This window comes from Pseudophryne corroboree, chromosome 1 (genome assembly GCF_028390025.1).
Source record: "Pseudophryne corroboree isolate aPseCor3 chromosome 1, aPseCor3.hap2, whole genome shotgun sequence".
NCBI classification, from domain to species: domain Eukaryota; kingdom Metazoa; phylum Chordata; class Amphibia; order Anura; family Myobatrachidae; genus Pseudophryne; species Pseudophryne corroboree.
Genome location: NC_086444.1, coordinates 447,327,640 through 447,355,330, shown reverse-complemented (window position 1 = coordinate 447,355,330; position 27,691 = coordinate 447,327,640). Strand labels below are relative to the sequence as shown.

At 43.7% G+C, this 27,691-nt stretch overlaps 4 pseudogenes; 2 read left to right on the top strand and 2 right to left on the bottom strand.

Annotated features, from left to right (window-relative positions):
* Positions 1–9,033: 9,033 nt before the first annotated feature.
* On the bottom strand, positions 9,034–9,151 carry LOC134935629 (5S ribosomal RNA; annotated as a pseudogene).
* A 147-nt stretch (positions 9,152–9,298) lies between these two features.
* Positions 9,299–9,416, bottom strand: LOC134946045 (5S ribosomal RNA; annotated as a pseudogene).
* A 4,433-nt stretch (positions 9,417–13,849) lies between these two features.
* Positions 13,850–13,967, top strand: LOC134946034 (5S ribosomal RNA; annotated as a pseudogene).
* A 147-nt stretch (positions 13,968–14,114) lies between these two features.
* Positions 14,115–14,232, top strand: LOC134935623 (5S ribosomal RNA; annotated as a pseudogene).
* The last annotated feature ends 13,459 nt before the right edge of the window (positions 14,233–27,691 follow it).

Here is a 27,691-nt window from a genome sequence, read left to right as displayed (position 1 = left end):
TGACAGGTCGCGTTCCGCTTGACTTGACAATTTTGTCACCAGCAGGTCTTTCAACCCCAGCAGACCTGTGTCTGCCGGAAAGAGAGATCCAAGGTAGGCTTTAAATCTAGGATCGAGCACGGTGGCCAAAATGTAGTGCTCTGATTTCAACAGATTGACCACCCGTGAATCCTTGTTAAGCGAATTAAGGGCTGCATCCACAAGTCCCACATGCCTAGCGGAATCGCTCCCTTTTAGCTCCTTCTTCAATGCCTCCAGCTTCTTCTGCAAAAGCCTGATGAGGGGAATGACCTGACTCAGGCTGGCAGTGTCTGAACTGACTTCACGTGTGGCAAGTTCAAAGGGCATCAGAACCTTGCACAACGTTGAAATCATTCTCCACTGCACTTGAGACAGGTGCATTCCATCTCCTATATCGTGCTCAATTGTATAGGCTTGAATGGCCTTTTGCTGCTCCTCCAACCTCTGAAGCATATAGAGGGTTGAATTCCACCTCGTTACCACTTCTTGCTTCAGATGATGGCAGGGCAGGTTCAGTAGTTTTTGGTGGTGCTCCAGTCTTCTGTACGTGGTGCCTGTACGCCGAAAGTGTCCCGCAATTTTTCTGGCCACCGACAGCATCTCTTGCACGCCCCTGTCGTTTTTTAAAAAATTCTGCACCACCAAATTCAAGGTATGTGCAAAACATGGGACGTGCTGGAATTTGCCCATATTTAATGCACACACAATATTGCTGGCGTTGTCCGATGCCACAAATCCACAGGAGAGTCCAATTGGGGTAAGCCATTCCGCGATGATCTTCCTCAGTTGCCGTAAGAGGTTTTCAGCTGTGTGCGTATTCTGGAAAGCGGTGATACAAAGCGTAGCCTGCCTAGGAAAGAGTTGGCGTTTGCGAGATGCTGCTACTGGTGCCGCCGCTGCTGTTCTTGCGGCGGGAGTCCATACATCTACCCAGTGGGCTGTCACAGTCATATAGTCCTGACCCTGCCCTGCTCCACTTGTCCACATGTCCGTGGTTAAGTGGACATTGGGTACAACTGCATTTTTTAGGAGACTGGTGAGTCTTTTTCTGACGTCCGTGTACATTCTCGGTATCGCCTGCCTAGAGAAGTGGAACCTAGATGGTATTTGGTAACGGGGGCACACTGCCTCAATAAATTGTCTAGTTCCCTGTGAACTAACGGCGGATACCGGACGCACGTCTAACACCAACATAGTTGTCAAGGACTCAGTTATCCGCTTTGCAGTAGGATGACTGCTGTGATATTTCATCTTCCTCGCAAAGGACTGTTGAACAGTCAATTGCTTACTGGAAGTAGTACAAGTGGGCTTACGACTTCCCCTCTGGGATGACCATCGACTCCCAGCGGCAACAACAGCAGCGCCAGCAGCAGTAGGCGTTACACGCAAGGATGCATCGGAGGAATCCCAGGCAGGAGAGGACTCGTCAGACTTGCCAGTGACATGGCCTGCAGGACTATTGGCATTCCTGGGGAAGGAGGAAATTGACACTGAGGGAGTTGGTGGGGTGGTTTGCGTGAGCTTGGTTACAAGAGGAAGGGATTTACTGGTCAGTGGACTGCTTCCGCTGTCACCCAAAGTTTTTGAACTTGTCACTGACTTATTATGAATGCGCTGCAGGTGACGTATAAGGGAGGATGTTCCGAGGTGGTTAACGTCCTTACCCCTACTTATTACAGCTTGACAAAGGGAACACACGGCTTGACACCTGTTGTCCGCATTTCTGGTGAAATACCTCCACACCGAAGAGCTGATTTTTTTGGTATTTTCACCTGGCATGTCAACGGCCATATTCCTCCCACGGACAACAGGTGTCTCCCCGGGTGCCTGACTTAAACAAACCACCTCACCATCAGAATCCTCCTGGTCAATTTCCTCCCCAGCGCCAGCAACACCCATATCCTCCTCATCCTGGTGTACTTCAACACTGACATCTTCAATCTGACTATCAGGAACTGGACTGCGGGTGCTCCTTCCAGCACTTGCAGGGGGCGTGCAAATGGTGGAAGGCGCATGCTCTTCACGTCCAGTGTTGGGAAGGTCAGGCATCGCAACCGACACAATTGGACTCTCCTTGTGGATTTGGGATTTCAAAGAACGCACAGTTCTTTGCGGTGCTTTTGCCAGCTTGAGTCTTTTCAGTTTTCTAGCGAGAGGCTGAGTGCTTCCATCCTCATGTGAAGCTGAACCACTAGCCATGAACATAGGCCAGGGCCTCAGCCGTTCCTTGCCACTCCGTGTGGTAAATGGCATATTGGCAAGTTTACGCTTCTCCTCCGACAATTTTATTTTAGGTTTTGGAGTCCTTTTTTTACTGATATTTGGTGTTTTGGTTTTGACATGCTCTGTACTATGCCATTGGGCATCGGCCTTGGCAGACGACGTTGCTGGCATTTCATCGTCTCGGCCATGACTAGTGGCAGCAGCTTCAGCACGAGGTGGAAGTGGATCTTGATCTTTCCCTAATTTTGGAACCTCAACATTTTTGTTCTCCATATTTTAATAGGCACAACTAAAAGGCACCTCAGGTAAACAATGCAGATGGATGGATTGGATACTAGTATACAATTATGGACGGGCTGCCGAGTGCCGACACAGAGGTAGCCACAGCCGTGAACTACCGCACTGTACTGTGTCTGCTGCTAATATATAGACTGGTTGATAAAGAGATAGTATACTCGTAACTAGTATGTATGTATAAAGAAAGAAAAAAAAAACCACGGTTAGGTCACTGGTATATACAATTATGGACGGGCTGCCGAGTGCCGACACAGAGGTAGCCACAGCCGTGAACTACCGCACTGTACTGTGTCTGCTGCTAATATATAGACTGGTTGATAAAGAGATAGTATACTCGTAACTAGTATGTATGTATAAAGAAAGAAAAAAAAAACACGGTTAGGTGGTATATACAATTATGGACGGGCTGCCGAGTGCCGACACAGAGGTAGCCACAGCCGTGAACTACCGCACTGTACTGTGTCTGCTGCTAATATATAGACTGGTTGATAAAGAGATAGTATACTCGTAACTAGTATGTATGTATAAAGAAAGAAAAAAAAACCACGGTTAGGTCACTGGTATATACAATTATGGACGGGCTGCCGAGTGCCGACACAGAGGTAGCCACAGCCGTGAACTACCGCACTGTACTGTGTCTGCTGCTAATATATAGACTGGTTGATAAAGAGATAGTATACTCGTAACTAGTATGTATGTATAAAGAAAGAAAAAAAAACCACGGTTAGGTGGTATATACAATTATGGACGGGCTGCCGAGTGCCGACACAGAGGTAGCCACAGCCGTGAACTACCGCACTGTACTGTGTCTGCTGCTAATATATAGACTGGTTGATAAAGAGATAGTATACTCGTAACTAGTATGTATGTATAAAGAAAGAAAAAAAAACCACGGTTAGGTCACTGGTATATACAATTATGGACGGGCTGCCGAGTGCCGACACAGAGGTAGCCACAGCCGTGAACTACCGCACTGTACACTGGTTGATAAAGAGATAGTAGTATACTCGTAACAACTAGTATGACGACGGTATAAAGAATGAAAAAAAAACCACGGTTAGGTGGTATATAATACAATTATGGTTGGACGGACTGCCTGCCGAGTGCCGACACAGAGGTAGCCACAGCCGTGAACTACCGCACTGTACACTGGTTGATAAAGAGATAGTAGTATACTCGTAACAACTAGTATGACGACGGTATAAAGAATGAAAAAAAAACCACGGTTAGGTGGTATATAATACAATTATGGTTGGACGGACTGCCTGCCGAGTGCCGACACAGAGGTAGCCACAGCCGTGAACTACCGCACTGTACACTGGTTGATAAAGAGATAGTAGTATACTCGTAACAACTAGTATGACGACGGTATAAAGAACGAAAAAAAAACCACGGTTAGGTGGTATATATTATAATACAATTATGGATGGACGGACTGCCTGCCGAGTTCCGACACAGAGGTAGCCACAGCCGTGAACTACCGCACTGTACACTGGTTGATAAAGAGATAGTAGTATACTCGTAACAACTAGTATGACGACGGTATAAAGAACGAAAAAAAAACCACGGTTAGGTGGTATATATTATAATACAATTATGGATGGACGGACTGCCTGCCGAGTTCCGACACAGAGGTAGCCACAGCCGTGAACTACCGCACTGTACACTGGTTGATAAAGAGATAGTAGTATACTCGTAACAACTAGTATGACTATGACGACGGTATAAAGAAAGAAAAAAAAAACCACGGTTAGGTGGTATATAATACAATTATGGATGGACGGACTGCCTGCCGAGTGCCGACACAGAGGTAGCCACAGCCGTGAACTACCGCACTGTACTGTGTCTGCTGCTAATATAGACTGGTTGATAAAGAGATAGTATACAATACTACTAATATACTGGTGGTCAGGCACTGGTCACCACTAGTCACACTGGCAGTGGCACTCCTGCAGCAAAAGTGTGCACTGTTTAATTTTAATATAATATTATTTATCATGTACTCCTGGCTCCTGCTATAACAACCTGCAGTGCTCCCCAGTCTCCCCCACAATTATAAGCTTTATATACAATACATTGATGTGCAGCACACTGGGCTGAGCAGTGCACACAGACTGAGTCACTGTGTATCGTTTTTTTCAGGCAGAGAACGGATATATTAAATAAAACAAACAACTGCACTGTCTCTGGTGGTCACTGGTCACTGTGGTCGTCAGTCACTAAACTCTGTCTGCACTCTGCACTCTCTTCTAATCTACAGTATCACAGCAATCTCTCTCTCTCTCTCTCTCTTCTAAATCTAATCTAAATGGAGAGGACGCCAGCCACGTCCTCTCCCTATCAATCTCAATGCACGTGTGAAAATGGCGGCGACGCGCGGCTCCTTATATAGAATCCGAGTCTCGCGAGAATCCGACAGCGTCATGATGACGTTCGGGCGCGCTCGGGTTAACCGAGCAAGGCGGGAAGATCCGAGTTGCTCGGACCCGTGAAAAAAAAAGTGAAGTTCGTGCGGGTTCGGATTCAAAGAAACCGAACCCGCTCATCTCTAATAGTACAGTGGAAATATTCTGCAGTTACCGGGGCTTTTTTGGCTGACAGTACCAGCACAAGCATCCAAGTGCCGCACCCAAGCAAGTTCCACTCTTGGCAGGTGCCTCATGGGAAATTTCCCAGTGTATCTAAGCCATACCTCCCAACATGACCCTCTCTGAGAGGGACACAATGCTCTGTTCCTGGACTTCCCTCTTAATGTATGATTGCCATCACCTGTGCTGAAACACCTTTCTTATCCAGTAACCTGTTCAAAACAGTTGCTGGCAATCATACATTAAGAGAAAATTCCAGAAGCAGAGCATTGTGTCCATCCTGGAGAGGGTCATTTTGGGAGGTATGATCTAAGCTGCCTTTTGACTCAACCCTGAATACACATGTGGTCTAATTACAGATACTCTACGGGTCCTGTCAGACACTGTGGCTCTTCCTGCAAATGTACATTCAAATTGCCAATCTGTTTTAGTCTTCCAGAGTCCATTACCATCATAGGCGTTTCTATAATGGGTGCAGCGTGTGCGGTGCACACGGGCCCCTGGGTCTGGGGAAGCCCACACTGCACCCATAGAATATACTTACCCCTTTGGGTAAGTTTCCGAGTGATTTGCGCATGCGCACTGGAGGTGTCTCTCGGAACAAGGCACGGGCACCATGTTCCCAGAGATCTGCGCATGCGCAGTAGGCTCTGGCTTTAAGCTACTGATAGATGCCGCATGCACTGATAGATGCGCACGGCATCTATCACTATGGGGAGGGTTAGCAGGGAGCGCTGGGCATTCTCCCAACCCAAGGCGACGCCCACTCCTTCAGAGGCCACACTCCTTTTTCTGCCGCGGCAAGTCCTGCTTCGCCTTCAACAAAAGTTGGGAGGTATGCAACAAGTACTCATGTATTGGAATGTCAGGGAATCAAAGTTACCCTTATTGAATGTACATTTAAATTGGACATCCTGTAATACCCCGCCTAGTATCATAGGAAAACTATAACTTGCAATATCGTAATCAGATTCTTCACACCCCATAAATGTCAATGTACACTTGTAAATAATCATTGCTCACATTACCTCACAATTATCTCACCTTCCTTCACCGCTTAGGCACAGAGGGCTCTATTCAGCAAAGATGTCGATATTGTTCTGATTATTATAGGGCAAAATTGACATAATTCATTTTTTTTTATACCTTTTTTTTCACAGCAATTCAGCAAAAAACCTCAAAGTAACAGCAGTTGCGGTAACACGCTGTTCCTGCAAAGTTCTAGAAGGCTATGTTTTCAGAAATCCGAAAACAAAACCTTCCGTTTTCGGTTCTGCGCATGCTCAATCATGCTTTTACTTAATTATGCGAATAGTCTCCTGTTCGCATTATTAAGTCTGCAGTGTGACAAGCGGCAATTGTAAGCCCGGCTCCAGCCTTCCAAAGCTTCTAAATTGATTAAAATGTGTATATAGGCTTTACAGTATATACATTTATATTTATGTGGTTTATCTGTAAATGTCCCTGTCCCTGCAGTTTTCAAGAAAATTAAGGATTTTCTTTATATAATGCTATTCTGAAATGGCGTTACATAAAGATTAAACCACAGTAGAGATCAATGGAGTGATCCCCACTGTGCGATATTCGACAGAGAAGTATTAACGGAGAAGATAATTGCGTTATCTTGTCCGTTAACCCTTTGCTGAATAGCGGGGTTGCATTAAAAATGCAGAAACACTCCTTTCTGCATTTTTAATGGAAAAAAGGAATGTCCTGAATAGAGCCCAATAGCTTGACTTTACAACTATTGTGGTCATTCAGAGTTGTTCGCTCGCTAGCTGTTTTTATCAGCCGTGCAAATGCTATGCCGCCTCCCACTGGGAGTGTATTTTAGCTTAGCAGAAGTGCGAATGAATTGATCGCAGAGCGGCTACAAAGTTTTTTTGTGCAGTTTCAGAGTAGCTCAAAACCTACTCAGCGCTTGTGATCACTTCAGACTGTTCAATTCCTGTTTTGACGTCACAAACACGCCCTGCGTTCGCCCAGCCACGCCTGCGTTTTTCCTGGCACGCCTGCGTTTTTCCGAACATTCCCTGAAAACGGTCGGTTGACACCCAGAAACGCCCACTTCATGCCAATCACTCTGCGGCAGCCAGTGCGACTGAAAAGCATAACTAGACTGTGTGAAACTACATCGTTCATTGTAATAGTACGTCGCGCGTGTGCATTGAGCCGCATACGCATGCGCAGAAGTGCTATTTTTTTGCCTCATCGCTGCACCCCCTTCAATTTTATAATGGTTTATTCTCTGGTGATATCATGGTAGGGATAATGCATCATGGTAGGGATAATGCTACTTAGGGCGCACTTTGGATTTTGCCCCAAAACTTGAACTGGTGTTTCCCATATCTAAGTGATATCACCTTTGCCCTGTGCCAAACTAATTATGTCATATACGGTCAGATGTGATCATCGTCCAAGGAGCGTAGCTACCATAGGTGCAGGCAGTGCAGCTGCTATGGGACCCAGAGCTGAGAAGGGCCCACCTTCCCTGTCACAGTTACATGTGTTATATACAAGGGCGTAGCTGCCATAGGTGCAGGCAGTGCAGCTGCTATGTGGACCAGAGCTGAGAGGGGCCACCTTCCCTATCACAGTTACATGTGTTATATACAGGAGCGTAGCTACCATAGGTGCAGGCAGTGCAGCTGCTATGGGGCCCAGAGATGAGACGGGCCACCTTCCCTGTCACAGTTACATGTGTTATATACAAGGGCGTAGCTGCCATAGGTGCAGGCAGTGCAGCTGCTATGGGGCCCAGAGCTGAGAGGAGCCCACCTTTCCTATCACAGTTACATGTATTATATCGTCTGATATTATTTACTGTCCATCCCAACAGATCTTACTGGGATCAGCTGTTTAGCTTGTAGGTGGAAATGGAAACTATTTATTGCTAATGGGTATTTAATATAATAGTGACAGTACCTATCAATGGGAAGAAGGAGGTCTATTTATTAAATATGAATACCAATTATTTACAGTCTGGGCTGTTTGGATATTATTTAGTGAATGTGTATACTATTAATTGGGCTGTATTAGTTGGGAAATAGTTCTATTTAATGTAAATACTAATAATGTAATATGCTGGTTTCAGGTTGGGGGACATACCTGTAATAAATATGGGTGCTGTTCATGGGTGTAGTGGGTGCAGGGGGTCACTGCTGTAGGGCCCAGATGATTAGAGGGCTTGCCTTCAGACATATACTGTAGTTGTTTACTAAGTTCCCAGAATTATATTCTAAGCAATTAAATATGGCCCGCTGCCTGTCCTGAATAAGGGAACTCTTCGGCACTCATATAAGTAGTGCTTTCTGTCCCTCCCTCTCAGTAATACTATACACTGAATTGTATGTAAATAAATTCAATGTGGAGCCGCACTAGTCTTGATAATCTAAACTGAGTATAAAAATAACATAACATAAAAAAACCAATATATATGCAGTTAGCAAAAAGTTTTAAACTGCTAATGATTGGCGGTGCTCCCAGGAATTTTGTAGGCTTGGCTACAATTGGAAAAGAGAGAAAAGACAAAAAACCCTTGTTTGGGAGCACTCGTTTGTAATGATTTGTATGATATGAGTAAAGTAAATGATTAATGTAGTAAAACTTAACCTTTAATTGTTTCTAGAATAAAAAGAAATTAATGAGGAATAATTTTGAGACTCGTGTCTGATGTTTGTAAGGAACTTGTTTAACCTTTTTAACAAATGAGGTACAAGTTATTGAGAGAAGGTGAAAATATCAGAAGCAATATGTTAGATAAATATCCGTGTGTTCTGATGGAATAAATATGTCCAGAACAATCACTGTGCATGCCTGGAAATGAAGGTATTCAATGGAAGCGTGATGTGGTAGCAAGATTGAATTGGCTGAACAAAATTTTTTGAGGAAGAAAGAGAAGGGGGGCCCACTGCACCTGGTATTCTCAGGAGGTTTCCCATCCTGATACTGACCAGGCCATACCTGCTTAGCTTCCGAGATCGGACAAGATCGGGCGTATTCAGGGTAGTATGGCCGTGGGCCTAATGTGGGAAATATGTGGGAAAAGATGAAAAAGGAGAAAATCCACTCCTAATGTCCGTACTGTGCATATATCAACCATGTATAGTCTGGGAGTGTTTTTCCAGAAGCAGGAGTAATGAAATGGAAGGTGTTGGAGAATTAAAAAGGGCCCACCGCACCTGGTATTCTCAGGAGGTTCTCCTTCCTAATACTGACCAGGCCATGCCTGCTTAGCTTCCGAGATTGGACAGGATCGGGCGTATTCAGGGTAGTATGGCCGTGGGCCAGTGTGGAGAAAATAAGAATGGAAAGGGAGAGTAAATTGCTTTCTGTACTTCACACTCAACCAAGGCCACTGATGGTCTCCAATGATAATTCCGGACAAAGTGTGTCAAGATGGTTCTAAGTGTCTGGAATTAATAAAGGGATGGTGTGGTGGGTGAAGTTTGGCAGATGGTTAAGCTCACACAGAAATATTGAAAGAATAATGCAAGATGTGTGTGAATATCTTATGAAAAGAGAGCTCAAGGCTGGCTCATGAATAGTGTATATGGAGTCTTTTTGTGAAGAAAATTTGATCTGTATCAGTTAGTAATGGAATAGATCTAGGAATTAACTAAATTTAATTAATGCCAGATGGCTCATCATATTTACTACCTAAAGTCCACAAAAATGTGGACAATCCACCGGGACGACCCATCATATCTGGTAACGGGGGTCTTCTTGAAAAAGCCAGCTGCTTTCTTGATGTTCACCTGCGACAACATGTCCTCACCCTTCCTTCATATGTTAAGGATACGACTGATGTCCTGAAGAAAATCCAAGGTATACGCTTGGAAGACTCCCATATAATGGTTGGATTAGATGTCGAATCTCTATATACATCCATCGAACATGATTTGGGCATCAATGCGGTTAAATATTTTTTGTCCATGGGTGATAGTGGTGATTTTCAGGATTTTCTTTTGGAATTACTTCATTTTGTGTTGAATCACAACTACTTTCTTTTCAACAACCGTTTCTATGTACAGACCAGGGGTACCGCTATGGGGGCGGCATGTGCCCCCACATATGCGAACCTCTTTTTAGGCTGGTGGGAACGGGAAATGGTATTTAACGATAATCAAGAGGAATACACTAACCACATCCTAATCTGGATACGTTACATCGATGATGTTTTTATGATCTGGGATGGCGCCCAAGACAAACTGGATCAATATATCCTCTCTCTGAATACCAATCAGATCAATATGAAATTTACATACATCAGCAGCAAATCCTCTATTCCATTTCTTGATCTCAGGATATACCGAGATGAGAACAATACAATAGCCACTGAAATTTTCAGGAAAGAGACCTCAACTAACAGCTTACTTCATTCAACTAGCAGCCATTTTCCATCAACTATTAAAAACATTCCCAAAGGAGAATTCCTTAGATTAAAAAGGAATTGTACTGAAGACTCCACCTTTCAAACTAAAAGCATTGATCTAGCTGCAAGATTGTAAGAACGAGGATATAGCAACAGACTTATTAAAAGGGCCAAATCCGAAGTGCAAAAAATAGAACGGGAATCTTTGGTCTTCCCTACTACAAAAATTAAGGACGACAAGAACACCCTACGCTTTATCGGTGACTTCTGTAAGAATTGGAAAGATGCAAGAAAAATCCTGCAAACCCATTGGCACGTCTTGAAAATGGATGAAGATATCTCGGACCATATTGGTCAGAACATCAATATGAGTTGGAGGAGGGCACCAAATCTAAAAGATAAATTGGTAAGAAGTTATTTCTCACAGCCCTCAAAGCCGAGACCTCTCAAAGGCAGTTATCCCTGCGGTAAATGTAAATTGTGCCCACACATCTCTAACCTCACGACAATCATGGATAGATTCAACCAACAGATCACAGTGCATGATTTTTTCAACTGTAGGACAGAGAATGTGATCTATTGCATCTCTTGTACCTGTAATTTAAGGTACGTGGGCATGACATCTCGTATGTTCAAAGTCCGGGCACTTGAACATATCAGTACGGTGAGAAATGCCAAATCAGACTTAGCCCAATTCAAGAAGCTCACCACAGTTGCCAGACATTTCTTACGTTTCCATGACAGTCGAACAGAAGATCTTCATTTCTCAGGTCTGGAACATGTAAAAATGGGATTAAGAGGCGGAGATTACAGCATGGCACTCCAGAAAAAGGAATCCGAATGGATTTTCAAGCTGGACACTCTAATTCCTAAAGGTTTAAATGAATATATTAATTACAACATCTTTTTACCCACATAATTCCAATATCCTTCCATCCTGTTTCCCTCCCACCCCACTTCTGTCCATCCTTTTCCCGTCCCTCTTCCATACCATCACCCCTTTCTTCACTCTTTTCCTTTCCTTCCCTCTCCTCTTCCCTCTCCCTCTTCCTTCTCTTCTTCTCCCCATTCTTCTTTTCCCCTTCATCCTTTACTGTGCTTAACTTATTTCATTCTTCCCTATACTCAACCTCTCGCTTCACGTGCCACATTCTCCCCACGGTCCTCCAGACCCTTTCATCTCTACCCACATTTCCCCCTTACACACAACACTCCCTTTGCAGACAATATCCCACACAAATATTCACTGATTTTCCCATCCACCCACTCACATTCCCCATGTCATCCTCCGCCCTTTCCCCACGTCACACCCCTCCCCTTCTTTTTCGTACCCCCACTTTCACACTCAAGCCACAACCCCTTTCCCCATTACTACCCCATTCTCTCAACTCTCTTTTATTTCTGTGCAGTACTCCCTCACTCACTCCCATTCACTCCTCACCATTCACACATCCCACTCCATTCCCTCATTTTTCACCATCCAGATAAACTTTAATCACATGCAGCACATCAATTCTACATAGTTCACAACTTTAGTCATACCTCATTTTCCATCACTTTGATATTCACCCTCATTTGCATATATAATTTTTTCACTTCAATATTTACCATTTTATTTTTATTTTTTTATTTTTTATTATATATATTTTTTTATTTTTATCTTTATTATTTTTATTATTATTATTATTTATATTTATTTTTATTTTATATTTATTTTTATTATTTTTTATTTTTATTCTCATTTTCATTTTATTTTACATTTTTTCTTTTAATACCATCAATATCATTTACATTCACAACACCATGTCTCATCTTCAATTCCATCACCATTCATCCTTTATTCCAGCACTCACTCAGTCCATTCCCTTTTTATTACTTTTATTATTTTTTCATCACACTCACAGCACTTCATTCTATTTCCCATCCCTTTCCCTTTCCCTTCCCCTTTCCCTTTTCCAAAATGGATTCCACTGGGTATCCCATCCGGGACCTGATAGGTCCAACCAGCAGTCAGTCAAATCTAAGTAACAATATCATTGGTTATCTCAACCCTTAAGTACTGGCCACAAGAGAGCAGTAGTGAGAGGCTCTCGTGACCAAGCCCAAATCAGGTGAAACGTACGTCGAGGAGAGAACGTCCGTAGTGACGTCATCGCGGCCACGCCCATTCCGGAAGCGGGCGGCCGCGTTCATCACTGTAGCGGGACCGCGAACAGAGGGGACCTGGACAACACTCGCCGCATACCTTGCGGCTGCGGTAACTTACACTAGACCACCAGGGTTTGAATGCATAGTAGGAATCACTGGTGACATTCAGGTCCGCTGCCCAATACCAATTGCATACGAGTTCAATTGACACTAGATCGCCATGGTTATAATGTGCAGTAGGAATCACCAGTGCTCAATAACATTTAAGTTCGTTGCTTAATACCAACTGCATACTGGTTTGTTTGTCCACAAATATAATAGTAGTGACATCAGATATTAAATCTATCACTACACTCCCTGTTTTGAACAGTGTTTTATAAACTATGTTCTATCTGCAAATAACAATCTGCATAATTATGTTCTAAATACCCGTCCATGCCTTCAAAAATGATTTGTTAATTACAGATACCTAACTGTGTTTCATGTTAAACATATATATATTTTCTCATTTGTTGCAATTTCAACCTATATATGTACTCAAGGTAGTAATTAGCGATTTTGACATATTTATGTATTTATGGTAGCATTATTTATTTATATTATAATTTTTGTTTTCTCTGGTATTTATCAAAGAATAATTGACACTTGGTATTAACTGTTCCCATACTGAATAAGTTGAAGAGTACCATTTGTGAACTAGCCTTGAGCTCCTCACTAATAATTTTGGCTCTAATTATAGAATAATTGAACAATTGACACTTGGTATCAACCACAATTTTTCTGAATATAAGGCGAATAGTACCATTTGGAAGCCTATTTTGAGCTCCTTCAGTATATGATCAGCCATCTGGCATTAATTAAATTTAGTTAATTCCTAGATCTATTCCATTACTAACTGATACAGATCAAATTTTCTTCACAAAAAGACTCCATATACACTATTCATGAGCCAGCCTTGAGCTCTCTTTTCATAAGATATTCACACACATCTTGCATTATTCTTTCAATATTTCTGTGTGAGCTTAACCATCTGCCAAACTTCACCCACCACACCATCCCTTTATTAATTCCAGACACTTAGAACCATCTTGACACACTTTGTCCGGAATTATCATTGGAGACCATCAGTGGCCTTGGTTGAGTGTGAAGTACAGAAAGCAATTTACTCTCCCTTTCCATTCTTATTTTCTCCACACTGGCCCACGGCCATACTACCCTGAATACGCCCGATCCTGTCCAATCTCGGAAGCTAAGCAGGCATGGCCTGGTCAGTATTAGGAAGGAGAACCTCCTGAGAATACCAGGTGCGGTGGGCCCTTTTTAATTCTCCAACACCTTCCATTTCATTACTCCTGCTTCTGGAAAAACACTCCCAGACTATACATGGTTGATATATGCACAGTACGGACATTAGGAGTGGATTTTCTCCTTTTTCATCTTTTCCCACATATTTCCCACATTAGGCCCACGGCCATACTACCCTGAATACGCCCGATCTTGTCCGATCTCGGAAGCTAAGCAGGTATGGCCTGGTCAGTATCAGGATGGGAAACCTCCTGAGAATACCAGGTGCAGTGGGCCCCCCTTCTCTTTCTTCCTCAAAAAATTTTGTTCAGCCAATTCAATCTTGCTACCACATCACGCTTCCATTGAATACCTTCATTTCCAGGCATGCACAGTGATTGTTCTGGACATATTTATTCCATCAGAACACATGGATATTTATCTAACATATTGCTTCTGATATTTTCACCTTCTCTCAATAACTTGTACCTCATTTGTTAAAAAGGTTAAACAAGTTCCTTACAAACATCAGACACGAGTCTCAAAATTATTCCTCATTAATTTCTTTTTATTCTAGAAACAATTAAAGGTTAAGTTTTACTACATTAATCATTTACTTTACTCATATCATACAAATCATTACAAACGAGTGCTCCCAAACAAGGGTTTTTTGTCTTTTCTCTCTTTTCCAATTATACTATACACTGACACAGGGGCACCACCAAAGGTGCCAATTTATGTTTTTGCTGGTGGGTGCTCGGAGGGAGACAGCAGTGACTAATGCTCATTTCACATTATGCAACACACCGTAATGCCCATTACGCAATTTGCCACAGCGTAATGCCTATTACACATTATGCCACACACCGTAATGTCTATTACACATTATGCCACACACTGTAACACCCATTATGTGTTATGCCCCACAAACAATAATGCCCCTTACAAATTATACCATAAAGTAAGGCTTCTAATTACTTTTAAATTACCTGCCTGTTGTCAGGGGTCTCCGGCTTGTTGCCAAAGGTTTCATGCACGTTTTCAGGGGTGTCATGCTCGCAGTGGTCTCATGCGCATTGTCAGGGGTCTCCTGCACATTGCCAGGTGTTTCATGCGCGTTGCCAGGTGTTTCATGTGTGTTGCCAGGGGTCTCCTGCACGTTGCCAGGTGTTTCATGTGCGTTGCCAGTTGTTTCATGCGCGTTGCCGGGTGTCTCCTGTGTGTTGGCCCTGAGCCTCACCCTGTATTGAGCTGTGCTGCCAGCCGCCCCCTCACTCCCTCTCTCTTCCCCAGTGCAGGTGAGCGCTCACCTCAGGATCTCTGTGGGTGGCTTCACCACAGGGTGCTGTGTCCCATCTGCTGTCCTCCTTGCTGGCTCTGTCTCTCTGAATCTTTGCTGATGCATTACTGGGAGGAGGCATGACCATGCTGAGCCTGCTGGGACATCCCGGGACCACAGCCACGCCTCCTCCCAGTAATGCATCAGTGAATACTCAGTGAGAGCCGGCTAGGGCAGCGGATGGGACATCACCCTACGGCAGCAGAGCACTTGGAATGGTGAAGCCGCCCACGGGGATCCACAAGTAAGCGTTCCCCTTCACTGGGCATCGGTGCCTCTGTCTTGTTTGGGGGGGGCAAGCTGCCCCCTTGCCACCCCTGTTCCGACGCCTCTGCACTGATATGATCCATCTCTGGCACCGTTTCATCCACACAAACCACAGCTATGAAAAAGTAGGTGTCTCCTTGATTACAGTCTTTGTAAAGTGAGCTGGGGGGTGGGTATTGAGATTCAAGATTAGGACTGTCCCAGAATGTGACAGTGGCCCTCATTCCGAGTCGTTCGCTCTGTAATTTTCATCGCATCGCAGTGAAATTCTGCTTAGTACGCATGCGCAATAATCGCACTGCGACTGCGCCAAGTAATTTTACAATGAAGATAGTATTTTTACTCACGGCTTTTTCTTCGCTCCGGCGATCGTAGTGTGATTGACAGGAAATGGGTGTTACTGGGCGGAAACACAGCGTTTTCGGGGCGTGTGGATAAAAACGCTACCGTTTCCGGGAAAAACGCAGGAGTGGCTGGAGAAACGGGGGAGTGTCTGGGCGAACGCTGGGTGTGTTTATGACGTCAAACCAGGAACGACAAGCACTGAACTGATCGCAGATGCCGAGTAAGTCTGAAGCTACTCTGAAACGGCTAAGTAGTTTGTAATCGCAATATTGCGAATACATCGGTCGCAATTTTAAGAAGCTAAGATACACTCCCAGTAGGCGTAGGCTTAGCCTGAGCAACTCTGCTAAATTCGCCTTGCGAGCGATCAACTCGGAATGAGGGCCAGTGTTCAGAAAATAAGAAAATCTCCACTCAGGGGCAGATGTATTAACTTGGAGAAGGCATAAGGAAGTGATAAACCAGTGATATGTGTAAGGTGATAAAGGCACCAGCCAATCGGCTCCAATATGTAAATTAACAGTTAGGATCTGATTGGCTGGTGCCTTTATCACATTGCACATATCACTGGTTTATCACTTCCTTATGCCTTCTCCAGGTTAATACATCTGCCTCTCAAAGTGGAATGTTCTACATTAAGAAGTATCCACCGCAGGTAGGACCTGGTTGGTCCTTGCCTACTACTCCTGTGTTTACAATCACTGTAAGCTGCAATCTTCTCAATCCTAAAAGCCCTTCAAATGTGGGGCAGTCATATAAGATTCAGTATCTGCAAATAGGTGTACAGCACTTGAAGCATCACCATATTTCAACTGTGAGTACTGCAGTGTGGCATAATAAGAACTGGGGGCACTACAATGTGGCATAATATGTACTGGGGACATTGTGAGGGATAATGTGAACAAAAGCACTACTGCAGGATATAAAATGGACTATTGCACTACTAGGGCATACAATTAACTATGGCACTACTAGGGGGCATACAATTAACTATAGCACTACTATAGGGCATACAATTAACTAAGGCACTACTATGGGGCATAAAAATAACTACAACACTACTATGGGGAATAAACTACTATAATACTACTATGGAGTTTAAAACTAACTAAGACACTACTATGGGACGTAAAACTAACTATGGCACTACTAAGGGGCATACAATTAACTATGGCACTACTATGGGGCATACAATTAACTATGGCACTACTATGGGGCATATAATTAACTATGGTACTACTATGTGGCATAAAACAAACTATGGCACTACTATGGGACATAAAACTTCTATGGTACTACTATGGAACATAAAACTAACTAAGACACTACTATGGGGCATAAAACTAACTGGAACTATTAAGAGGCATAAAACTAACTACGGTACTATCATGAAGCATAAAACAAACTATGACACTTCTAAGGGTCATAAAATGCAGCAGAGAGAGGAATTTCTTTAGAAACATCGGGAAGGGGCACCATCAAAATGTTGCAATGGGGCTAATAAAGTTCTGTCTACACCCCTTGTGCCATTGAATTAATATTGGACTGGTTAGTGTGAGAAATGGAAAAAGATGGAGGGGGACTGGACTGCGCACCCTATTTTTAAGCATATTGGGGGTCATTCCGAGTTGTTCGCTCGTTGACGATTTTCGCAACGGAGCGATTAAGGCAAAAATGCGAATGCGCATGGTACGCAGTGTGCATGCGCTAAGTATTTTAGCACAACACTTAGTAGATTTACTCATGTCCAAACAAAGAATTTTCATCGTTAAAGTGATCGGAGTGTGATTGACACGAAGTGAGTGTTTCTGGGCGGAAACTGACCGTTTTCTGGGAGTGTGCGGAAAAACGCAGGCGTGCCAGGATAAAACGCGGGAGTGTCTGGAGAAACGGGGGAGTGGCTGGCCGAACGCAGGGCATGTTTGTGATGTCAAACCAGGAACGAAATGTACTGAGCTGATCGCAGTGTAGGAGTAAGTCTCGAGCTACTCAGAAACTGCTAAGAATTTTCTTTGCGCAATTCTGCTAATCTTTCGTTCGCAATTCTGCTGTGCTAAGATACACTCCCAGAGGTTGGCGGCCTAGCGTGTGCAATGCTGCTAAAATCTGCTAGCGAGCGAACAACTCGGAATGAGGGCCCTTAAGAGGTGCTACCATGCTAAGGCTCCTAGCATTATGCCGGAGAAAGAAAAATGCTGATGCACACTCTAAAGCACTAACAGCACTGATAGTAAAAATAATTTTGAAAAACCCTCATACTTAACATGGAGTATAAATGAAGTTCTTAGCACACATTTGCACAAATATGTGGGCCCGTGCACCACGTCCAGGTGACTTCAGTACATAGGTCCCTAACAACTCTAATACTATTACATTATATAAATGTATGTGGGTCTTACCTTCAAATAGAGCCCTTATTAATGTTAATTTGCGCAAATGTGTGCTAAGAACTTCACTTATACTCCATGTTGATTGTGAGGATTTATCAAAATAATTTTTACCATCAGTGTTCTTAGTGCTTTTTTCTCCAGAGGAAGGGGGGGGGGGGGGGGGAGGGTGTGCTTTTTTCTCCAGCCTAGTGTGAGAAATGTCTAGAAGATTAAGGATGTGCCATTTCTTATGGGCCTCATGGGATGTGTGCTTGCCAGTGACATCAGTCAGATGCTACAGGGGGCCGGATTCTGAGCGGGTCTGCATGGGAGTGGGCAGGTGCTGCATCGCTTGCAACTTGTCATGCAAAAGAATGAAGGGAGGCCAGCTAGCCAGTTGGCTGTGGCCATGGTGCTCCCTTGCCCTGGACAGTTGCATGGAACTCATTGTGGCCCTGAGTTAGGTAATCAGACTGGAGATCCAGATCACAAAAGTAGAGGCCACCATTGCAACTAAAGGCAGGACATTCATGGCATTTCATGGAAATAAAGTAGGGTTGCTTCATTTCTTTTTTATTTCTTTTTTTCAATATCTGTTTATTGATTTTAAGTAGCAAAGACACAAAATAAACACTTTGATCTGGGAATTAGGTGCAACAAGTGTGGCATAGTATTGTAAATTATAATAATCCTATCAGTACAGATATGTACAAAATGCAACAGAAATATCCAAAACAGTGCCTATCGTTATTTAAACAAGACATAAAAATAGTAGTGATGTGCATCGGAAATTTTTTGTGTTTTGTGTTTTGGTTTTTGATTCGGTTCCGCGGCCGTGTTTTGGATACGGACGCGTTTTGGCAAAACCTCCCTTAAAATTTTTTGTCGGATTCGGGTGTTTTTTTCCAAAAACCCCTCAAAAACAGCTTAAATCATAGAATTTGGGGGTCATTTTGATCCTATAGTATTATTAACCTCAATAACCATCATTTCTACTCATTTCCAGTCTATTCTGAACACCTCACACCTCACAATATTATTTTTAGTCCTAAAATTTGCACCGAGGTCGCTGGATGACTAAGCTAAGCGACCCAAGTGGCCGACACAAACACCTGGCCCATCTAGGAGTGGCACTGCAGTGTCAGACAGGATGGCACTTAAAAAAATTGGCCACAAACAGCACATGATGCAAAGAAAAGAGAAAAAGAGGTGCACTGTGGTCGCTGGATGGCTAAGCTAAGCGACACAAACACCTCAATATCACAAGAATTATTCGTTCTAATCAATGGTATTATTGGTCCAAATCACTGGAAGAAAATGACAAAATCACAGGAATTATTCGTTCTAATCAATGGTATTATTGGTCCAAATCACTGGAAGAAAATGACAATCACAGGAATAATTAGTTCTAAATTCTAATCAATGGTATTATTGGTCCAAATCACTGGAAGGAAATGACAAAATCACTGGAATCATTTGGCAAGATCACTGTAATTAATAATTAATTATAAATCACTGATATTAATTGATAAAATCTCGCTATCGCCTGCCTAGTGAAGTGGAATCTAGATGGGATTTTGTATCGGGGACACAATAACTTCATCAATTGTCTAAATCCCAATGCACTAATGGCGGAAAACGGGCGCACGTCTAACAGCGCACTGATTATACTGAGAACTGATTATACTGATCAATCACTAATTATACTGAGCACTGATTTTACTGAGCACTGATGATATTACGGTGAACTGACACTGAGCAGCGAGAACAGCACTGGACTATTGTACTGTAGTATACTGGTCACTACAATGCAGCACTGACACTGAGCACTGTACTACTGTACAGTACAACTATATACTGTTGGTCACCAAAATGCTGCACTGTACTACTATATATACTGCTCACAACAATGCAGCACAGATATGGATACTTGCAGTGACACGGAGCTGCAAGATACAGCAATGGACTACTGTACTGTACTACTATACTGGTGGTCACCAAAATGCTGCACTGTACTACTATATATACTGCTCACAACAATGCAGCACAGATATGGATACTTGCAGTGACACGGAGCTGCAAGATACAGCAATGGACTACTGTACTGTACAACTATATACTGTTGGTCACCAAAATGCTGCACTGTACTACTATATATACTGCTCACAACAATGCAGCACAGATATGGATACTTGAAGTGACACGGAGCTGCAAGATACAGCAATGGACTACTGTACTGTACTACTATATACTGTTGGTCACCAAAATGCTGCACTGTACTACTATATATACTGCTCACAACAATGCAGCACAGATATGGATACTTGAAGTGACACGGAGCTGCAAGATGCAGCAATGGACTACTGTACTGTACTACTACTATACTGGTGGTCACCAAAATGCTGCACTGTACTACTATATATACTGCTCACAACAATGCAGCACAGATATGGATACTTGCAGTGACACGGAGCTGCAAGATACAGCAATGGCCTACTGTACTGTACAATTATATACTGTTGGTCACCAAAATGCTGCACTGTACTACTATATATACTGCTCACAACAATGCAGCACAGATATGGATACTTGAAGTGAAATGGAGCTGCAAGATACAGCAATGGACTACTGTACTGTACTACTATACTGGTGGTCACCAAAATGCTGCACTGTACTACTATATATAATATATATAGTATATACTGGTCACACAACAATGGAGCAGATATTGAGCACTGATGATCATGATACTCTCTAGAACTGAGTCTGACACGGAGCTGCAAGATACAGCAATGGCCTACTGTACTGTACTACTATAATTATATACTGGTGGTCCCCACAATGCAGCAAACTGAGCACAGATATTTGCAGCACACTGAGCACAGATATGGAGCTTTTTAGGCAGAGAATGTAGATATTTGCAGCACACTGAGCACAGGTATGGAGCTTTTCAGGCAGAGAACGTAGATATTTGCAGCACACCGAGCACAGATATTTGCAGCACACTGAGCACAGATATTTGCAGCACACTGAGCACAGATATGGAGCTTTTCAGGCAGAGAATGTAGCCACATCCTCTCCGTTCAATCTCCAATGCACAAATCAAAATGGCGGCGACGTGTGGCTCATTATATGGAATACGAATCTCGCGAGAATCCGACAGCGGGATGATGACGTTTGTCAAAGTCAGAAAAATATCACGCTGCACATTGCCATATATGCACCTCATGCGTGTGCCCGCTGCACGAGCATGAGCTCTCCCGTGCGTGTGTATACTCGCAGTCGTGTGCACTCGCAGGCGCACGGTATGCGCATTTACGGTAGAGTTTGTGTACGTCTAGCGGGCGACTCAATCGTAACATATTTTAATCATATAATGTATTTTGTAGATTATGGTCCCTTTGATAGAACCTGAAAGTTTAGTTAATATAGCATGTTCGGGGACAGAGAGATTCCTCTTCGTTTGATACGAAGGGTCAGACAGGGGTTACACAGTGGTGTTTAGTATCCATCAGAAGAGAATATAATTAGCAATATTCCGGTGTTGGTTTGAAGCGGATTACTCGCTCGTGCGTATAGTTATGGACATAAGAAGTTTATGGACATTTACTATATTTGCACTTTATTATCCATGCGGCGGGAAACCCAGTTTCCCTCCCACCTGAGCAGTTTGAAATAGTCACAGCCCACCTGTATGAACCAACCTATGACCTTTTGTTATAATACAGAGACGGATTCCTGTGTCCAATGAACAATAAGAATGTAGGGACCATTGTATTGTACTATGTGTAAGTGTATATAAAGACAAGCCGACCTGGACCAGCTCTCTACTCTTCTCAACGGTTCTCATCACTGATAATCGGGAGCTGGATATCCAGGAAGGCGCATGCGATTGTTCCCCTTGTGCGTAAGTTCTCTGCAACCATATTTATCTCCTATTCTGTTGTAAGCCATTCTCTCTCTCCTTCCCCCTTTTAAATGTAATTGTGTCTTTGTTGTATCTTAACGTGTAGTAACTCGGTTAGGTATTTTATGTTAGTTTGGTAGTGTATAACTTGTATTGTGTATTCTTTTGCGATTGAACGTTCATTCATTTCCTTAAAAGGTGTTAGACCCTTAGACCGGTATTTGAGTGTTTATTATATTGCTAAAGGGTTCTCAGAGCGTAAGAATCGCTCATACAGCTTTTAAACTAACAAGGTTACACTGTGTTGCATTTACACCTTATCACTGCACAAAGGTTTACAATTGAAGTACATTGTTTATGATACTGTTATAAAGGTTTAACTCTGTGAGCGTCAGCGCCGCTCGTGATCTCCTCGTGGTCTCGAGCGTCCGCTACGCTGATAGCGTATCATTACGTTAGTCGGCAGCCTATAGCGTGCTTGCCCTTACGCTTTAAGCCGTGAGCGAACGTGCCGCTGGTGCGTCTCGTCCACGGCTACGCGTTTGTACGCTACGTGCGTACTCTTACGGTATTCCATACGCCAATTGCGTACTGTGTTCATTAACCTTTTAGAGTGTTTAATATAGGATATATAATAGGAATTAACACGTTCGTCCTCGTTCAGGTTAACCGAGCAAGGCGGGAAGATCCGAGGCTGCCTCGGACCCATGTAAAATTGGTGAAGTTCGGGGGGGTTCGGATCTCGACGAACCGAACCTGCTCATCTCTAAAAAATAGACATATAAACCAAGTCAGACAATTAGGCATAGACAAAGAAACACTAAAAAGACTAAGAGGGTAGGGGGGGAAGGGTGGGTGGGTGGGGAGTTGCAGGTTCAAAGGAAATAATGGTGGTGGCAGGTAGGAAGAAATGGGTGCCCAAAAGTACATGTGGAAAAAATGCTATAAACATATCTCCCGTCTGCACAGTCCGATATGGAGGCACAGAAGGGTAAACCCAACTCCAGGGCCGGCAACAGAAATCTTGGGGCCCGTACAGTGATATCTCTGGTGCCCCCACAGAATATATATATATATATATATATATATATATATATATATTACAGTGCAACAGAATTTGCGCTATATAACTGTTCTCCCTCTCTCCTTCCTCCCACACACCCCGCAGTCTGTCTCTACCAATGACTCATTGCTGCATTTCCGGCTCCCTAAACCCATCCCAAAGCCCTGTATCCCCTTACCAATACAATCTTACCCTGGAGAGAGACTCACCTGTGCTGCACTTCCCAGACCTGAACACTGCACAGCAGACCACACCAGAGGAAGCCGGTGCGGGCCACAGGATTCCTGACTAGCGGAGCTGCTGCCATGCCTGGTAACTGCCTGCAACAGAGCAGGACCCGGAAGAGCGGGCGCACAGTCACTGTGAGAGGCTCCTGTTACCCTGGGGCTACAGCCGCACCGCCTCCAGCTCGCCGCCCTATCTGGACAAGATGGCTTACATCCCTGCCGGGCACTTATCACCATGTACTTGGGGCCCCTGTGATCCTTGGGGCCCAGTACAGTTGCCCCCTTTGTAAATCACACATCCAATCTCTAGCGTATTTGGGAAGAGCAGGGTACATATGTTCGATCAAGAGCCCATACCCATTTGAGAGAAAGTGCGTTGGGTGCAAAGCTGCCAGACACAAGTCCTCAAAAGGTGTCAAAGGTCTGATGGAAGCCCAGTCTGCGCAAAATGTTTTAATTGTAGATAGCACCATATCTCAGAGGGAGGGAGTTCCCACTTAAGGGCCAGATGTACTAAGCCTTGAAAAGTGATCCATAGGATCTGGTTGGGTGGGTGCTTTATCGCCGTGCTGTCATTTTTCAAACCCAGCCTGCAACATGGCAGTTAGGAAGCTGATTGGCTGGTACTTTATCACCATGACATTTAATACTTTTCAAAGCTTAGTACATCTCCCCCTGAGCATGCAATGTGGGGAAATAAGATACACTCCTCCCGTCCAGCAGCTGACTAACCCTGTGCACCCCTTGTTTCATCCAGATTGTGAAATAAGAACCGTTAGCCCCTGGGGAAAAGTCAGGATTATTTATTAAACAAAGGAGTCTGTTCCAACAAGCCAAGGTGGGACCAATAGTAGGATGAGGAATAAAAGGGACTTTAGACTACGAGAGGTAATTTGCAATATGTATGGGCAGGCTCTTCACCTCTATGGTAACCCACTGATTGATTTCAGTTTCCCGAGACCATGTCAATATCCTATGTAGAATAATTGCATCATAACAGACTGAAAAATGCGGTAATTGAAGTCCCCCCCATACATCTGAAAAAGAATAGCGTGTTGCAAACTTGGTATTATGTAAGTCTCTAAACCAAGTCTTAGGAATGTGGATTGGTAGGGTCTGAAGGAGATATAAAACCCTAGGAAGGATGGTCATTTCAACTACACTAAGCTTGCCAAACCATGACAGTCGTTTGGTACTCCAATCTCTTGAGTTCCGAGCGAAGTGTAAGCAGAAGGCGTTTAAAATTATCTTTAAAGAGATGGGAAGAGTCAATGGGCAGTATTCAAATTATATATCACGCCCAATCTCCTTTTTAAAGTGATCCCCGTCATCATTCAAATCGCACCCATATTAATCAGATTTAGCTGCGTAAAGCATTGGGCGCCCTCGCTACCCGGGGGTGAGCGAGCTGAAATGATGACACCACACCCATCAGCAGAAACAGAACGGGTGTGGAAGGATGTGGAAAGAATTGAATACTGCCCAATGTGTATTGTAACCCCAAGATACTTAAGACTAGAGGTATGCCAGAAAAAGGAGAAAGACTGTTTGAGACAGTCTAATGAATGGGATGGAGTTGACACATTCACCACCACTGACTTTGAGAAGTTGATCTTGAAATTAGAGAAGGAACTAATCTGTCAAAACTCTGCCATTAAGTTAGGAATTGAGACAACCAGTATGGACAATACTGCCAACAAATCATCCACAAACAAGGCTAATTTATACTTGACACCCCTCAAATTGAGGCTGGAGATATTCAGGTTAAAGGCTGAATATCCACTAGTGCGATATGGCCAATTTTCATCTGATTCCGAGCTTTCTGTTTGATGGATCGGATGAAAAGTGTCACATCCCATGTCATTTTCCTCCGCCTCCAATCCGAGGCACGTTCCCGTGCTCCTCGGATCGGATTTGCAGATCGCCATGGCTGCCATGATTATTTATCACAATCGGATCTAAAAAGGTTCACATCGGAGTGCATTTGTACACCTGCGATCCTATCGCAGTCGATAACTCGGAGGAGTCACTTGACTGGTACCAGGACACACCCATCTCCACGCCCAGCAGCAGCAGAGGATCAGCAGCAGCACAGCACCCATCGGCTGCCTGGATTTTATTGGGTTTTTGTGCAAATCAGATCAAATAGGTATCAAGCACCCATCACAACCATATTCATAATAGCTACATGTACATGTTTTAACACTGTCCATCAATGTAAGCACACTGTCCACCATGTTTATCACTGCACACTGCCCACCACCACCCATATCCCTCAGAGCACATTGTGCATTCTGTAATTTATATGTGTCCCATTGCTGGTCCCAAAGTGGGTTTAACCTGTTGATGCCCATCTTGATTACCCGTCACTGTACCCCTACTGTGTCCCATTGCATACTGCTGTCCCAAAGTGGGTTTAACCTGTTGACAGGGCCGGTGCAAGGTTTCCCAGCACCCTAGGCAAATCATCAGCAACCTCCCCCCCCCCAAAAAAAAAAATAATAATAATAATTATATATATATATATATATATATATATATATATCAGAGGCGTAACTAGGGATTTTGGAGCCCAGGGCAATATCATTAATGCCCCCCCCCCCCCCAAAAAAAGCGAAGGTTAAAATCATGCGCGCGCGCTCCGGAAGAGGGGCCGTGGCCACTAAACAGGGGGCATGTCCCTCGGTGTAGTAATACCCCTTATACTCTCTAGTACTGGTGCCCCTTTCACCTTGTAACACACTGAATGAGCAGACATTCACCTTGTAGCACACTGAATGAGCCGACATTCACCTTGTAGCACACTGAATGAGCCAAAATTCACATTGTAGCACACTGAATGAGCCGAAATTCACATTGTAGCACACTGAATGAGCCAAAATTCACATTGTAGCACACTGAATGAGCCGAAATTCACATTGTAGCACACTGAATGAGCCGAAATTCACATTGTAGCACACTGAATGAGCCGAAATTCACATTGTAGCACACTGAATGAGCCGAAATTCACATTGTAGCACACTGAATGAGCCGAAATTCACATTGTAGCACACTGAATGAGCCGAAATTCACATTGTAGCACACTGACTGAGCCAAAATTCACCTTGTAGCACACTGAATGAGCCGACATTCACATTGTAGCACACTGAATGAGCCGACATTCACATTATAGCACACTGAATGAGCCGAAATTCACATTGTAGCACACTGAATGAGCCGACATTCACATTGTAGCACACTGAATGAACCGAAATTCACCTTGTAGCACACTGAATGAGCCAAAATTCACCTTGTAGCACACTGAATGAGCCGACATTCACATTGTAGCACACTGAATGAGCCGAAATTCACCTTGTAGCACACTGAATGAGCCGACATTCACATTGTAGCACACTGAATGAGCCAAAATTCACATTGTAGCACACTGAATGAGCCGAAATTCACATTGTAGCACACTGAATGAGCCGAAATTCACATTGTAGCACACTGAATGAGCCGAAATTCACATTGTAGCACACTGACTGAGCCAAAATTCACCTTGTAGCACACTGAATGAGCCGACATTCACATTGTAGCACACTGAATGAGCCGACATTCACATTATAGCACACTGAATGAGCCGAAATTCACATTGTAGCACACTGAATGAGCCGACATTCACATTGTAGCACACTGAATGAGCCGACATTCACATTGTAGCACACTGAATGAGCCGACATTCACATTATAGCACACTGAATGAGCCGACATTCACATTATAGCACACTGAATGAGCCGACATTCACATTATAGCACACTGAATGAGCCGACATTCACATTGTAGCACACTGAATGAGCCGACATTCACATTATAGAACACTGAATGAGCCGAAATTCACCTTGTAGCACACTGAATGAGCCGACATTCACATTATAGCACACTGAATGAGCCGACATTCACATTGTAGCACACTGAATGAGCCGAAATTCACCTTGTAGGACACAGTGTGAACTGAAATTCACATTCTAGGCCTGAAGAGAGATGGGGCATTAAGAGGGAGAGAGGAGGGGGGCTTGGCATGAGGAGAAAGAGGCATATGGGGGGAGAGAGCGCAAGGGAGAGAGGCAATGGGGAGAGATTTCAGCAGAGGAGTGGTGCTCTGGACAGCAGTTACACATCCAGACTGTACCTTCAGGTGGGGAGGCAGCTCTGTGGTGTCACATGCTGGGCAATCCGGTATTTGCAGTGCTCAAATGCTT